At 45.5% G+C, this 14790-nt stretch overlaps 1 long non-coding RNA gene across 2 annotated transcripts in view; it reads left to right on the top strand.

Moving 5' to 3' along the window:
* Window positions 1-14790, top strand: part of LOC138428421 (uncharacterized) — a 75480-nt gene that overhangs the window by 18824 nt on the left and 41866 nt on the right. Inside the window, exon 1 of one of the 2 annotated variants that reach the window (XR_011252441.1) lies at window positions 5150-5250. The exons of the other annotated variant lie outside the window; for it this stretch is intronic. This is a non-coding gene — a long non-coding RNA (uncharacterized lncRNA). Of the gene's footprint in view, window positions 1-5149; window positions 5251-14790 lie in introns of those variants that run through there. 2 annotated transcript variants of the gene reach the window in all.

The raw sequence follows: 14790 nt of genomic DNA, 5'->3' as shown, positions 1-14790 counted from the left end.
TTTTACCATCTGAGCCACCAACTTGAAGGGATACTTAGTTTTATTTTCAAGGGGCAGAAAAAGTACATGACAGTAGAATACATTTTTAAACTGATGAAAATTGGTAGGATACAGCCATATACTTCCAAACACCAGTATCTCCTGAAATAATTGCATAAATGATTAATTCATAGACCTCTAAAAGAAGCTTGAGGATAACTACTGATGCATACATGGTTTATTGGATTATACTGTTGTTCGAATTTACATAAAACAAAAAAGTTTGTAAACTCCTCAAAAATAAGGCCAAATTCTGTCATTCCTAATGATACTCTGAAAGATCCTGAGTGTAGCTTTGATGAAGTTTGGGGAAATACTTCCCAAACTGCCTGACTTTTCTTCTCATCAAGACCAGTTAGGATGGGAAAGATCTTACCTGAGACACAGCTGGAACTGTAGGAACAAAAACTAGTAGAGCTAAGAAAGCCTGACAGGCAACTGCAGAATTACATTTTGGAAAAGGTCAGTTTTCATTCCAGTCCCGAAGAAAGGCAATGCCAAAGAATGCTCAAACTACCGTACAATTGCACTCATCTCACATGCTAGCAAAGTAAGGCTCAAATTTCTCCAAGCCAGGCTTCAGCAGTACGTGAACCATGAACTTCCAGATGTTCAAGCTGGATTTAGAAAAGGCAGAGGAACCAGAGGTCAAATTGCCAACATACTCTGGATCAAGGAAAAAGCAAGAGAGTTCCAGAAAAACACCTACTTCTGCTTTGAATATGCCAAGGCTTTGACTGTGTGGATCACAGTAAACTGTGGAAAATTCTTCAAGAGATGGGAATACCAGACCACCTGACCTGTCTCCTGAGAAATCTGTATGGAGGTCAAGAGATAACAGTTAGAACTGGACATGAAACAACAGACTGGTTCCAAATAGGAAAAAGAGGACGTCAAAGCTGTATATTGTCATCCTGCTTATTTAACTTACATGCAGAGTACATCATGAGAAACGCTGGGCTGGATGAAGCACAAGCTGGAATTAAGATTGCTTGGAGAAATGTCAATAACCTTGTTAGGTAAAAGACCAGGACACCAAAAGAGTGTCTAACAGGCTTTTTAATGGCGAAGCGCTCCAGGGCGGGGTTCCCGGACCCAAACGAGGCAGGTCGAGGAAGTCTGCGCCCGGACCGTGTTGGGGGTGGTTTTCATACGTTCGTTGCGAGGGATGGTCAGGCTAGATGGACGGGGGTTCGGACAGGTCGCCAGGCCCAGGCGTCGCGGGCTGACAGATCCTTCTACGTGGCTGGGGTGGGGCGGCTTTAGCTGGTGAAGTGTACTGTCATTGGTCACCGGGATCTGGGAGGCTCCTTCCGTTAGGGACTTGCCAGGAGATCAGCCCTGGGATTTGTTTGGAAGGAATGATGCTAAAGCTGAAGCTCCAGTACTTTGGCCACCTCATGCAAAGAGCTGACTCATTGGAAGAGACTCTGATGCTGGGAGGGATTGGGGGCAGGAGGAGAAGGGGACGACCAAGGATGAGATGGCTGGATGGCATCGCTGACTCGATGGACGTGAGTCTGAGTGAACTCCGGGAGTTGGTGATGGACAGGGAGGCCTGGCGTGCTGTGATTCATGGGGTCACAAAGAGTCGGACACGACTGAGTGACTGAAATGAACTGAACTGAACTGAACTGAAACCCCGCCTGCGGAGGCAGGGCGGCCCGTCACGGCCCCGGAGTCCCGCCTTACAAGCCTCAGATATGCAGATGACACCACCCTTATGGCAGAAAGTGAAGAAGAACTAAAGAGCCTCTTGATGAAATTGAAAGAGGAGCGTGAAAAAGTTGGCTTAAAACTCAACATTCAGAAAACAAAGATCATGGCATCCGGCCCCATCACTTCATGGGAAATAGATGGGGAAACAGTGGAATTAGTGACAGACTTTGTTTTCTTGGGCTCCAAAATCACCGCAGATGGTGACTGCAGCCATGAAATTAAAAGACGCTTACTCCTTGGAAGGAAAGTCATGACCAACCTAGACAGCATATTCAAAAGCAGAGACATTACTTTGCCAACAAAGGTCCGCCTAGTCAAAGCTATGGTTCTTCCAGGAGTCATGTATGGATGTGAGAGCTGGACTATAAAGCAAGCTGAGCGCTAAAGAATTGAAGCTTTTGAACTGTGGTGTGGGAAAACACGCTTGAGACTCCCTTGGGCTGCAAGTAGATCCAACCAGTCCATCCTAAAGGAAATCAGTCCTGAATATTCATTGGAAAGACTGATGCTGAAGCTGAAATTCCAATATTTTGGCCACCGCACAGAACTGAAGCGATTTAGCAGCAGCAGCAGCAATGCAAAGAACTGATTCATTTGAAAAGACCCTGACGCTGGGAAAGACAGAAGGCAGGAGGAGAAGGGGACAACAGAGGATGAGACGGCTGGATGGCATCACCGACTCGATGGACATGAGTTTGGGTAAACTCCGGGAGTTGGTGATGGACAGGGAGGCCTGGCGTGCTGTAGTCCATGGGGTCGCAAAGAGTCAGACATGACTGAGCGACTGAAGTGAACTGAACTGAACAAATACATTAATTTCCAATCCACCCGTTATGGGAAAATGAATCACGTCAGTGCTGTCGTTGGAAATTCAAATTAAGTTCTTTTTCAAAGGGAAAAGAAGTTGCATAAATGCTAAGGTTGACTACTTCTGATAAGCCCTGTTCCCGAGCAGACAGTTGTACTGGAATTACTTTAAGAAGGTTGTCAGCTTTTTCTTTCTTGGTCTAAATGAACTCCTAATATAAAAATGTTCCTGATTTAGACCTTGGCAGTCCCCAGTTTACAGATGGATTGAATTCCCCAAATTGGTTTCTAATCTAGTTTTTAAGAAATAAGGATACATTTTTGCAGTGAAACAATGTTATAAATGATGGTTAGAGTCCCAGGTCAGTACACAAAACTCTATTTAACTCCCCAGGTTCTAAAAAGAGTATTCTCCATCCCTGTTTTTCAAATTGAAAGCCAAAACTAATTAGTGGGACATAAAAGCAATTTAGTAAGTGGTGACAGCCTTTTTAAAAATAATGAAGTACAATAGAATGGATGAGAAAAACATCAAAGTGCCTTGCCCGAGGTAAGGGGAGGTGCTACTTCATGGAATTTCTGTCTCAAACAGGCATGTATTTGTATACGCATATCCTGGGTAACAATCCAAATGCACCCCCCTCTGCTTTTGTAATTCTTTTAGCTGCTATGGACCTTTGTTGCTGTGAGAGGTCTTTTTCTATTTCTCTGCTGCGGTGACGGGGGCTGCTCTTGCTCACGGGAAGGAGGCTTCTCCAGGGTGCGCGGGCTCAGTAGCTGCGGTGGACTTGGTCTCCGCTCGGCGTGTGGCATTTTCCCAGACCCGGGACTGAACCCGCGTCCCCTGCTTTGGCAGGCGGACTCTTAACCACCGGACCCCCAGGGAAGTCCCTGCGTTCCTGACTGTACGGGAAGCGTTGCCCTAGGCCAAGACTGTTAGCACCTCGTCACTGTCCCGCTGTAGCCCAAGTGCAGAATCGCAATCCTGGAAGTCGGGGTTCCATTCCTGCAGAAACCCCGGCTTTCAGCTCATTCAAACGAACTCCTGGTAATCAGGATGCAGTTTATAACAGTGTGGAAACACGTGTGAACACATGTAGGCGTGTGTGTGTGCTCGTGAGACGCTGGAGTGACTGGGGAGGAGGTGAAGAATAGGAACAGGGTGTGGGCTGGTGGCTTGGGCTGTTCTCACTGGGGTTTTATGATGGAAGCTGGCAAACTGTTGTGTAACTTCTGAGTTAAGAGTGATTTTTACATGTTTGAAAAGTTGTTAAAAAACCAGAAGAAAATGCGACAGAAGATGTGACGGAAAGTCTAAAATATAAAATATTGACCACCCAGCTCTTCACAGAAAAGTTTGCAGAACCCTTTTATCGAGGGGAACAGGGAGCAAGTAATTATTAGGACTCAGTGAAAATAAGGACGCCTCAAAGCGTACTGTAGCATGAAACCTGAAAGGCAGTGATAATCCTAGTGAGACTGCAAAGGATAAGGGTGAATGTCCAAAGCTCTTGGTGAGGAAAGACGGACCACCCAGGGGCAGACGACTGACAGCTGGATTCTCATCGACTGAGAAGGGCCCGAGGAGCCAAGTGCAGAGCAAATGCCTCGACCTGGAGTTTTATGCCAGCTGGAATATCTTCCGAGGAGGGCAAAGAGAGACATTTTCTGAAATAATTCCTCAATAAAATAACCGTTAAAGTAAGAATTCAGCAAGAACAAAAAAGAAACCACAGGGAGTGCAGGGGATGAATGAAATAATGAGGAATCCAGAAATTGCTAATGTGTGTCTGAAAATTTCGCTTTAAAAAGTTTAAAAAGTAACTTAAAACATTGTTTAAAAACAGTAAAAGTGGAAGACTAGAAAGCAATTACATGATGGAAGAGGGTGTTCAATAATACTTGAAGTATACCCAGGTTCTTGGGGTTCTTGGGAGGAGGATGGAATATTGAATAACTTTTGGTTATGCTAGCAAATTGTATGGCTAAACATGTATGTTTTCAAAAATTGAAAAGTTGAAACATCATTTTTAACTTCCAACTTGCTAGAGATGAAGAAAAGAAATAAAGATGGTACAAATGGCAATGCCAGAAAAAAGGGAGATCAGACTGATAACACGGAAGGTGCAGTCCCTGATGTGCTACCAGGCAGATGGAGATGAAAGTGGCATCGTGACATCATTTCACTCACGGCAGAAAGGCGAAAGTTCAGAGTCTGACTGTGCCGCGTACACAGTGTGATGTGAAGCAACAGCAAAGCTCGTGTGTTGCTGGCAGGAGCGTAAACTGTTGCAACTGCTTTGAGAGCAATTTGGGAATAACTGGTAAAGTGGAAGATGATTATAGCTCACAATTCACTTCCAGGGAACTCTCAGCGTTGGGCCCAGGGATGCAAGGACTATAATGTCCACAGCAACCTCACTTGTAAAGGTACGAGCCTGGAAATCCGTGAATACAGATGGGTCACCTGCAAAGCCACAGTTTCATCAACATTATGGCCACGAAAGAGCAACCGCCTGCTAGAGAAGGGGAAGGCCTGTCAGCACAAAATCCAAGGAGACAGTGACCCGAGACGAACACATTCAGAACCACCGGGAGGTTCGAGACAACCGCTGCCCCTGGTGGCCAGAGATTTCTGCCAGCTCAGCAGGAAGAGATATTTGTGATGAAAAACAGTCCGTGGAGGTAAGACATGTTTAGGTTACAGATGATGTTATCTGCGGATGTAGAACCCTACCTGTAATGTTCTCTCGGTCATCTGCATTAAATGCCTTTAATTCCAGAGCTTTCGGTTAAGAACTAGAATCTCGTTTAGGTGTGACTGCTACGGGAACTCCTACCCTGAACTCGACCGTCTGATTGTAACTTTGCTGCTTTGGCTGGGTCTACCTTATAAGCTAAGCACGACCTGGATTAAGGTGCTGGTCACAGGTAAATGTGACAGTTGACACATTTCTTCAAGACACAGGTCACTGTCTAGCGCCTCATTCCCATCCATTCATTCACTCACCCACTCAGCTCACAATCACCAAATATTTACAACGTGATAGAGAATGCAAAGAGACTAACTGGTGTGCTCATGGTCCTGTGGGGGCGGGTAGAAAAGAGCACACAAATCCCTGCAGTGCGAGACATTGACCCCTGAAGGACCGTGGGAGCCGGCAAGGACCGAGGGAGCCAGGCGCTCTGGAAGCTGCCAGAGGTCAACCCAGAGTTTGGAATAGCTGAGTGACTTCTTGAGGAATGAGCAAAGGGGGGTCCAGGTTTTATTTTTTACCATCTTTGCATACGCAAAGCTATTCCCAATACTTCTTACGGTTTCTCAACCTGGGCACTGTTGCCCTTGGGGGTCCAACACTCCTTTGAGGTGGGGCTGTTCCGTGCGTTGTAGAGAGGTGGGCAGCCTCCTCGGCCTCGACCCCTGAGACAACCAAGAACATTGCCGAGTGTGTCCGAGGGGGGCATTCCCTCCCTTCCCCTGTTGAGAATCACTGTGTTAGCTGATGCATTGTTTCTGCTGTTCTTTTTCATTTGCTTTTGCCCTAGCATCTCTGTGCATTGTCCAATTGGAGACACCAATTTATTTTAATTCACCTGCGCTGCACCTCAGTTTTCCTTTGTTTCACTTTCCCCTGGGCTGGGCTAGACTGAGATTACGCTTTGTACTGTTCTTTAGACTTCCCCTTTACTGGTCTGTATCTTCTCTAAGGGTAAGTCTCAGACTTTTATTTTTGGGGCTCCAAAATCACTGCAGATGGTGACTGCAGCCATGAAATTATAAGACACTTACTCCTTGGAAGGAAAGTTATGACCAACCTAGATAGCATATTCAAAAGCAGGGACATTACTTTGCCAACAAAGGTCCATCTAGTCAAGGCTATGGTTTTTCCTGTGGTCATGTATGGATGTGAGAGTTGGACTGTGAAGAAAGCTGAGCGCCAAAGAACTGATGCTTTTGAACTGTGGTGCTGGAGAAGACTCTTGAGAGTCCCTTGGACTGCAAGGAGATCCAACCAGTCCATGCTAAAGGAGATCAGTCCTGGGTGTTCTTTGGAGGGAATGATGCTAAAGCTGAAGCTCCAGTACTTTGGCCACCTCATGTGAAGAGTTGACTCATTGGAAAAGACTCTGATGCTGGGAGGGATTGGGGCAGGAGGAGAAGGGGATGACCCAGGATGAGATGGCTGGATGGCATCCCCGACTCGATGGATATGAGTCTGAGTGAACTCCAGGAGATGGTGATGGACAGGGAGGCCTGGCATGCTGCGATCCATGGGGTCGCAAAGAGTCGGACACGACTGAGCGACTGTACTGAGCTGAACTGAAGGGGCTTGGCGTTGGCCCCTTGACCACGAGTTCTGAAGCTTTGTCGCAGTCCCTCTATTTTCCCCTCTGCTCACCTTTAGGGAAATATTTCCTGATTCTTTTCTGACTTTGTTTTCTTTTGCTGTGTCTACTCTTCTGTTTGGAATTCCCTGGTGGCTCGGACGGTAAAGAATCCGCCTGCAATGCAGGAGACCTGGGCTTGATCCCTGGGTTGCGAAGACCCCCTGGAGGAGGGCATGGCAGCCCACTCCAGCATTCTTGGGCTTCCCTGATGGCGCAGATAGTAAAGAATCTGCCTCCAATGCGGGAGACCTGGGTTCAAGCCCTAGGTTGGGAAGATAACCTGGAGGAGGGTATGCAAGCCACTCCAGTATTCTTGCCTGGAGAATCCCCATGGACAGAGGAGCCTGGCGGGCCACAGTCCTTGGGTCACAAAGAGGTGGACACGCCAGGCTCCTCTGTCCATGGGGCAAGAATACACACACTCCTCTGTTTACCGTAGCTGGAAGGGGCCTTTTATTCTGACTGTATTGTTTTAGAAAATGATTGCTTGTAGCCAAATTACTTGCCACATTATTTACAAGACTAGCCAAGATGTGGAGACAACCTTAGTGACTATCAGGGAATAAATAAGAAATAGAACATTATTCAGCCACAAAAACTGAATGGAATCCTGCCACTTGAGAAAACACAGGGGAAACTTGAAGACATTATGCTCATAAGTCAGAGAAAGACAAATACTGCCTGACCTCACTTATATGTGGAATCTAAAGAAAAAACCTCAGAGAAACAGAGAGTAGAGTTCTGGTTGCCAAGGGTAGGGGGTGGGAGAAGTGAATGAAGGCAGTCAAAGGGTACAAGCTTCCAGGGACGACGTGAGCAGGTTCTGGGCATCCAGTGTGTGGTGTGGTGACTACAGCTACCAGTATCACATTATATATTTGAAACTTAATGAAAGAGTGGATCTTGAAAGTCCTCAGCACACACACACTGTTCGCTATTCGAGATGGTGATCATATTAACTAACCTTATTGGGATAATAACTTTGTAATATATATTGTACCAAATGATCACATTGTACACCCTAAACCTTCACAGTGTTACATGTCAAAATATCTCAGTAAGGCTGGAAAAAGTGTGTTTTAAATTTTTTAAAAGCACAAAGAAAGAAGACTGTAAAGAAACTCATAAAAATTTGAGCAGTTGTTTTATCTAGGTATGTGATTGTGAAGTATTATTTACATTGCTTTTCTGAGTCTCCTAAATTTCTCCAAAATGTTACTTTAAAAATATGTGTGAGAATCAATACATTAAAAGAAAAAAGAAACAACAAAACAAAGTGCTGCTATTGAAAACAAAACAAAACAAAACAAAACTTCCCTGCTGGAAACAAGCCCCTTCCCCTGGTCCTGTATATTTCTCTCTGAACTTCCCTTTTCCCACAACTGCTGGGCCAGGGGAAAAATGGCCACATTTAATATGTAAACGCTGCAGGTTGCTTCCCCAGTGCCAGCTTTCTCAGCAGCAAAGCCCTCTGGCCCCGTTACGTTGCCGGGCTCCTCTCCTTCTCACAATGTTAGATTACATTTGCACCTCCAAAAATCCTTATGAAAACACGCTTAGCCTTGAATAAAAAATAGTCAACACAACTGGTCATTTTGGTAGATTCTGCTTTTAATATTCAAATACTCCTGATGAAAAGAGCATCCTCCAGTTGAATAAATGCACAAATTATTACTTTAAGAACCTAGGCATCAAATCAAGAGCCATCCATTCATTTTTACATCAGGAGTTTTCTAAATGTAGCTAGTATCAACATCTCCTGGAGGGCTTGCTGAAACAGTTTCCCCTGTGTTCCACTCCTGGAGTTTCTGATTCAGTCCGTCTGGGATGGGGGCAGAGAATTCGCATTTGTAATAATTTCGCAGGTGATGCTTCTGCTGATGCAGCTGGTTTGGGGACCACACTTTGAAAATTACAGTTTTGGATCTTCTGGCTATCAGACAGTTTGTGGTTTAGCTGTCTTTTTTTTTTTTTTTTTAAATACAGCCTCTTTTATTTCATCTCCTTGGAATTTAAATGCTGGTTTTTGAGTTAAGAACTGGTAGATCCTGCTGTTTGCAACAAACATTCTGTCCCAAGAAAAGACATAATTCTGTTTATATGGAATCCAGCTATCACTTAGCTCCTTCTCCTTGGGCCTTGAGAGAACATCTCACAGGATTTTGATGTCAGGTTGTTGAGATAATTACCAATCACAGCATCAAAGATTGCCACTGTATCATCTTTAGCATTGGAGATTGCCACTGTACCTTTTTAGCATCAAAGATTGCCACTGTATTTTTTAGCAAAGATAGGTTCCTTTTAAAGCAAAAATTGCTACTGTACCTTTTTTAGTATCAGAGATTTCTACTGTATCTGGTTTTTGATGTGCAGTGGAGAATTTGGGCTTCTCATTTGGACAAGTGCCAAAGGTAATTTTTAAATTAAATATAGAAATTATCACACACACACACACACACACACACACACGGACAATGGAAAAGAAAAATACTGCTCAATGTTGGATATCAAATTGAAATTAGCAAGTGATTTTCCTGTCTGGCTTTATTTCTGATGCGTTTTGGACTTTGCTCCATCAAACGGATGTTCTTATTTAAACTCCGCCCTCCCTGCCCCTCTGCTTTGTGACCAGCTTTGCCCACTGCTTGCTTTTCAAGCACTCATGACCCTAAAGATGACAAAAAGGAGTAAGTTTGCCAAGAAAGGACTTACAGGCTTTAGGAAGTGTGGTACTTAAACCTTCTTTCCCAGACAGGTTGGCAGGCTGAGTTGCTTAATTGTGTCAGGCCTCCGGGTCTTATATTACCCAAACAGTAACTCCACAAACTTTTAAAACAGTTTGGAGAAACAGGATTGGTTTTGGTAATACACGTGTTAGCAAAAGTGAAGAAAAACCTGTACCCTCTCCCTTTTGCCTTTTTTTAAAAAATACCTTCTTTCTTTTAATATTAACTAAGAAAGCACGTGGGTCATGTTCACAGATGGACCTCACTTTTCTCTATGGGCTGATGCTTCGGTTTGGCTTATTTTAAGCTAGTTTGTTTTTTCCTTTTCCAGAAAGATGAATTACAGTCATCTTGCCAGTGGCAGGAATAGCTGATCCTTAGTTTAAAACTAACTGAACAATTCCTCTAATGGGGAGACACCAAAGAAAAGAGATACCAATGTTTTCTTCAGTTCAGTTCAGTCTCTCAGTCATGTCTGACTCTGCGACCCCATGAATTGCAGCACACCAGGCCTCCCTGTCTATCACCAACTCCCGGAGTTCATTTAAACTCACGTCCATCGAGTCGGTGATACCATCCAGCCATCTCATCCTGGGTCATCCCTTTCTCCTCCTGCCCCAATCCCTCCCAGCATCAGAGTCTTTTCCAATGAGTCAACTCTTCACATGAGGTGGCCAAAGTACTGAAGTTTCAGCTTTAGCATCATTCCTTCCAAAGAACACCCAGGACTGATCTCCTTTAGCATGGACTGGTTGGATCTCCCTGCAGTCCAAGGGACTCTCAAGAGTCTTCTCCAACACCACAGTTCAAAAGCATCAATTCTTCGGTGCTCAGCTTTCTTCACAGTCCAACTCTCACATCCATACATGACCACTGGAAAAACCATAGCCTTGACTAGATGGACCTTTGTTGGCAAAGTAATGTCTCTGCTTTTGAATATGCTATCTAGGTTGGTCATAACTTTCCTTCCAAGAAGTAAGCGTCTTTTAATTTCATGGCTGCAGTCACCATCTGCAGTGATTTTGGAGCCCCCAAAAATAAAGTCTGACACTGTTTCCACTGTTTCCCCAGTTAGCTGTTATTGAAATATTGTTCTGATGTTTTGTTCTCCTTCTGAAAGATTCTCTTAGGATTCAAATGCATTCAACCTGATATTCTTTTATGAAAACATCTAGGCTAACAATACTCAGAGAAATTTGGAAGGACAAAAAATCCTGACGGGCTTAAAACACCAGGCTTTTGGATAATGTTCTCCTGAGGGCACCAGAAGAAAAAGCATAAGTGACCTTTCCGCCAGCCTTCACAGTCTCTTTGAGGAAACCTGCAGACAGAGCTGGACCACGCATCCAAACTCCTCCTCGTCAGGCTGTGTCCTGTGCTTCCAGCTTCGCCAGGGTGTCCCCAAGCATATCCCTATCCATCCCTTCTTTCTCTGTCCTTTGTTCCCAAACTCTTCTCCTTTCTCATTTTCTTACCCACACCCTCTCTTCTGTTCTCAGCCCTGCAGAGAAGCCTCTGGAGATAAGCTACTGTTAATGCGTGTCTTCGCAAACGGGTGTGTGGCTGTGTGCACAATCCTGTCTGACTCTTGTGACCCCATAGACTCCCGGCCCGCCAGACTCCTCTGTCCATGAACTTTTCCAGGCAAGAATTCTGAAGTGGGTTGCCATTTCCTCCTCCAGGGGATCTTTCTGACCCAGGGATCGAACCTGCGTCTCTAGTGTCTTCTGGGAGATATACAGTAAAGAAAAGAGAAAGTTCGGGGTATGTGGGGAGGTGGGTGGAGAGTGGAGGATAGAACTTATGAAGGGAGGAGCGCAATAATCCAAAGGTAGAAATAACCCAAACGTCCATCAGCAGATGGCTGGAGGGAAAAGTTGCGCAGCACACCAGCACTGGTGGGGTATGACTCAGCCGCGAAAGTGAATGGAGTGTCGATACGTATCCCCACGTGGTGAACTCCAACACCTGTGCTAAGGAAGAGGCGCCAGACCCCAAATAGTGCATAGCTCACGACGCCCTTTACATGGAATACCTAGAATAGATACATCCTTAGAAACAGGACGAAGCTTGGAGGTTGCCAGGGAGTGGAGGGCGGGGGGCGTGAAGAGTGCCAGTTTCCTGGGGGTGGGGATTCACTCTGGAGGGCTGGGAACGTTCTGGACTAGACAGAGCTGATGGCTGTACAGCACTGTAGACGTTCTAAACGTCACTGGATTGTTCACTTTGAAATGGTAAATTTTGTTATATGAATTTCACCTCCAAAAGTTAAACTTTTTTAAAAAGGAGGATTATTCATCAAAATTCCAAACCCTGCTTCTCTTAGATTTTATAACCTTCATATCTGCCTTTCTCCCTAATTGTATTTCAAAGAAAGTTCTACATTTAATTTAGATACTAAAGCAAGGAGAGGTCCTAGATTGACCTCCAAATCTAAGTGTTGTATCAATCTTCAGTAAAATAGCCCTAGTAACAGTGGGAATAATGAAATCACCTGGTGAGTCAGTGATAGGACTGGGAATGGATCCCAAGGAACATTACCTTTCAGTCCCTTTTAAATTCTGTTGCGCTCTCTCCCTGTCCCTGAAACTCCTGACATAATTGAAGATGACTTGTCAATGATGTCATTCCCCCAACCAGGAGAGACAGCACGAAGGAGCCTTCAACGTAGGCTCCCCATCACCATGTCCTCTGGAGGCTGCGCTTTCTGATGCAGTTTTGCCCTTGGGAAAACTGTGAAGCCACATAAAATGTGTCTGGGCTGCTCTTAACTCACGCCTCTGTGTACGGTGTGCCCCTCTCTGGGGTCCTCTTTATCCTCCAGACACCTGGAGAGAGCTTTCCACTCTCGTCCTGCGCGTTCTTATACTTCCACCTGCATCAGTGGTTAGAAAGGGGGGTTACATCATTTGTTCCCTGGGAGTGAATTTTCCATAAGTATCTCCAGCTAATATTACTGGGGATGGGTCCACTGGGCCTTCTGGCAGCGCTGTTGGGGGCCCCCAGGACCGTTTGCCTGCTGTTGGGCCCACCTGCCTGGTGCGCTTCAGGAAGAGCGTCGGAGGGATTCACTGCTGTCGACCTGTGTCGGGTCCGTTTGAAGTCTGCTTACCACAGGGAAGAAGCAGTGAAGTGCGGTTGGGGCAGCCTAGCAAGTAAACTGACTTTCAGAAGACGGTAGTATATCAAAGGGATCGTGGTGCTAACCTTGGCTTTGCCCACAGGCAGATTTCTGGGTTTCTGTACCTAAAAAGATCAAAGGTAACGGTTGACTCATTGGTCCAATTTGGGTTAGATCCATTTTGACTCAAAAACAGCTTACCCTCAGAGAGTTTGTGAGTCATTTCTGTATTCCCCTCCCACACCACATGGTATCCACCTATAGGAACGAGAACCCACATTATTGCCACTTATCCAAGTCGCAGAGACGGGCGCCAGGTTATGGGAAAGTGAGCTAGACTCAGAACAGCAGTGCATCTCTCCCTGCAAATGACTCAGTTAGCCCCTCGCTTTGTTGGGACTCCCTATTTTTGCAACATCAAAGACATTCATTCTTAGCTAGTTTCGAGAAAGCATACCCCATTTCTGATTGCTTGTTATCACCATGTTCCTGGGGGAGCCCCAACTCTTTAGGAACACAAGGTTCTGTCAGAGTTAGATGCTCCAGTTGGTGGGGATCGTGGGGTGCTGGCCAGTCAAGCTGTCCTGGAGCTCTGTCATCTGTCGGGCACCCCTTAGGGACTCCGGCCTGCTTTGTGCCCTGCCCACTGCTGTCTGCCAAGTCACAACCAGATGCCACAAGGACTGGAAGCTTGAGCACAGATATTTAGACCTACATCTCACTCCTAGTTTTCATGTGTCCTAAATGCAGACTAATAAAATCTGCAAAAATCCCTTGCAAAAGCAGTGCAGAAAAGCCTTCCAAGAATCTCTATTCTTTCAGCAAGACATATAACACTCTTCGATATCTTTTCCTAACATTTTGGTTTTCTGGGCTTTCATGAAATATTTGGCACTGATTTTTCAAATCCTTTTCGAGGGTGGGGACTACGGTTCCTCCCCTGCTTATATTCTATATCTGTTTGCCACTTGGAGTTCAGTCTTTTGGGAGAAGTTCCTTGATCTGTGTTTGGGAAAATGACGTTTGACGTTTGGGAAAAAGACTCTGGGTGACTTTAAATCTGGACAACACTGACCTAGACACAGCCGAGTGCTGCTGTTTGCAAGCGTCAGTCCCCTTCAGTGCCTCTGGCAGGCCCAGGCAAGCTTCGGAAATCAAATTGATCCCAGGGAGTAAATTAACTCTACAATACTGTACAAATAAAACTAACATGGTTTTGATTACACCAGCATGGACATCTGTGAATACTCTTGTCAAATTCTCAAAATAGCGTGGGCTACAGAGGTGAAATAAGTCATTATATAAAATTTTTTTATCAACACTACTGCAGGAGATGTTAGGAGTCACACCGAGTGATAAGAGTTTTGGATGGATAACTTTTGTAGAATTTTTTGTAAGGCTGACTACCTGATGTAGCCAAAGGGTGCAGTGGGAGTGGGGCTCAAAATGACGTACTGTGGAAAAGTCCAGCTGCTCTTCCAGTTCTTGGCATCATATTTAGAGAACCACTTGAGAACATGCATCCGTGACCTTGATAGTTGGAAAAAAGGATGTGTGCACCACTCTCTCCTCATCTGCTCAACCTGACCCTCTGTTCACCTTCATTTGGTTCTACTGGCCTGCAGACTGTAGCGTAGGTTGGAACTGTTGCTCTCCCCTCACAATCTCAGAGCTTTGGCAAGTTAAATCCTGAGAAGGCAAGACAACACGTGGATTTGGTGGGAGGTAAAGATCCCCTGAGGAGGGCGTGCAACCCACCCCAGTATTCTTGCCTGGAGAATCCCACGGTCAGGGGAGACTGGCGGGCTACTGGCGGGCTACAGTCCACGGGGTCGCACAGAGTCGGACACGACTGAGCAGCTCAGCACGTGTGCACACAGTGGGGCAGTCAGGCTTCCAAGGCAAGTCTGGTGTGTAAAGGTGTCACTGCACTTCTGGGCTGTGGCCACCAGTGCCTCTGCCTTTCGGCACATACCCAGTATATTAATT

The sequence above is a fragment of the Ovis canadensis genome, chromosome 23 (genome assembly GCF_042477335.2).
Source record: "Ovis canadensis isolate MfBH-ARS-UI-01 breed Bighorn chromosome 23, ARS-UI_OviCan_v2, whole genome shotgun sequence".
In the NCBI taxonomy this organism is placed as follows: domain Eukaryota; kingdom Metazoa; phylum Chordata; class Mammalia; order Artiodactyla; family Bovidae; genus Ovis; species Ovis canadensis.
Note: the sequence above shows the minus strand (reverse complement) of the source record. Positions and strands in the feature narration are given on the sequence as shown.